Here is a 2199-nt window from a genome sequence, read left to right on the forward strand (position 1 = left end):
GAAACAAAAACTGAATGCTTATAGACAAAGACTCCTAAATCAGGATACAAAAGACTACTTGGCAAAACCATATGCTAAATACAAATTGCCCGTAATTGAATTGAAATGTTTCCCACTGATTTAGCACCTTATTTGAAAACCAAAACGCATATTATTAATTAGAAAATACTGTCCTGACTTTCTAAAAATGTTTACATAGTAACATTGAACGCGATTCTGCTGTAGTACGTGACCAGTCATGATCTTGGAGACACTGAAGGGAAAAATAAAGGGAGGTGGGGGCAAGAGCACCGGTAATATCAAAGCGCAAAAGGTCCTGAGGGAGGTAGACTCAGTCAGAAGCCTTTTCCCTCCAGAATATTAGAAACTAAGAAAAGTTGCTACTGACATTTTGTTGCATAACCCAGGATAACGAAAAGAATGTATGTCAAGGTGCTTTCCAAAATAGTCATGTGCTCAATATTGTCACCTGTGTCACAGGAGGAGAAACTGAGGCGGGCAGCAAGGCACGCTTCCTGGACCTACTAAAGGACTGTCCGAGGCTTGGCTTCTTTTCCTCTTACTAGACCACCTCCGTTGTAATTAACGTAAGAGCTTGCTCAATGCTGTGAGCTAGAGAGCATCTACCTTACCCTACTTCATTTACAAAAGTAATGACTTTACTTGGGATTAGCTAACGAGGCGCAGGTTTAAAGTAAGGCAAGCTTGAGACTGCCCCTCAACACGGATGCTGGGCGTGGCGGTGAGGTGGCTGGAAGGAAGGTACGTTTGCTGGGCCAAGGACTGCTGCGGAAAATGGCCCACTCTCCACCTGCCGAGGCGGGGCTAGCGCCAGCCCAGCCCCCGTGTTTGGAGAGGGCACCGTTCTCCTAGTTGTCTCTCTTATATTTCACACCCCACAGTCTTTCACAGTCAGTGACAGGAGGGGCCAGCCATGACGTCGATGCCAAAGCGTCCGAAAGTCTCCAAGAACGGAAGAACAGTCAAATGGGGACGATCATCGGAAAGGAAGATTTTTAAGAGCAAGTTCTGTCAAGGAAAAAAAGAGAATCTTAGAAGATGTATTTATGGAGGACAACTCTGAGAGGGACTCAGGGATCAGGAATCAGTGCAAGTTCTGAAACAAAAGGAAAAGGCAGAAACAGAAACAGAAAGCAAGGAAGATGGGAGCTGTGTAAGCCAGACGTGTGGAATTCACGCACACGTGAGCACACACATGATTTCTGCCTCGAAAGCAGGACATATTTTCTAGCTAGACATATCTGTGCAAAGTGTTAGTTGGGAATACATGGACCCCAATATTTATGCCCCCATTCACTATTTTTCAAATAATTGTAAGTTAGGAAAAGTTACTTAATATATTGAAGGCTCAGGTTACTCATTTATAAAACGGGAATAACTAACATTAATAGTATCTGTTTCACTGGATTGTCAGCTGTATTGAGTTGGTTAATCCATATAAAATGTTCGGCAGTATGCCTGGCACATGGTAACCACACCATACATTCTGGCAAATATTATTTTTGTGGTAATTAAATTAATTCAAACCTTTATCGTCCACTACAGTACACGCCAGGCGCTCTCCTGCATAGCAGAAGGGCAGATCTCACCTTTGAGGTGTTGAAAAGATAGTGATTGAGATATTGTAAATGAATAATTATAACGTAACTGAGTAAGGGGTTATAAATAAATCATTGTAACTAGAAATAGGGATCTTGGAGGAGGTAGAAATTTATTCTTCCTCAGCAGTCAGGAAAGATGAGTTGTGAGCTAGAACTACATGACTAGCATTTCACCAGGCAGGTAAGAAAGGAGATAAAAAGGAGGCAGTGTTACAGGAAAAGTAAAAATGGCGTATGTCCTGGAGGAGAAAGTCTGATGTGTTTGACACGGAGCAGGAGCTGGAAAGGTGATGAGCAGACATTTAAAAGGCCGGCTGCAGAATTCAGGTTTTACTCCTCAGACACTGGGAGGGCATGGTCTGTATTTGAGAGCAGCTGCATGGAAAATAGCTGAAGGAGGAGAGAGCCCAGAAAGGGAACCTCCAAGGAGGCGGCAGGGAATGAGGTCTGCCTAAATCTTATTCATTCACCTACTATGTGCCTAGCACGGTTTTCTTTTAAATTTTTTTTTATTTTTAACTTTCATGGATACATAATAGTTGTACATATTTATGGGGCACATGTCACACTGCTACCG

Source organism: Propithecus coquereli, unplaced genomic scaffold (assembly GCF_000956105.1).
Source record: "Propithecus coquereli isolate 6110/MARCELLA unplaced genomic scaffold, Pcoq_1.0 Scaffold253, whole genome shotgun sequence".
Classification (NCBI taxonomy): domain Eukaryota; kingdom Metazoa; phylum Chordata; class Mammalia; order Primates; family Indriidae; genus Propithecus; species Propithecus coquereli.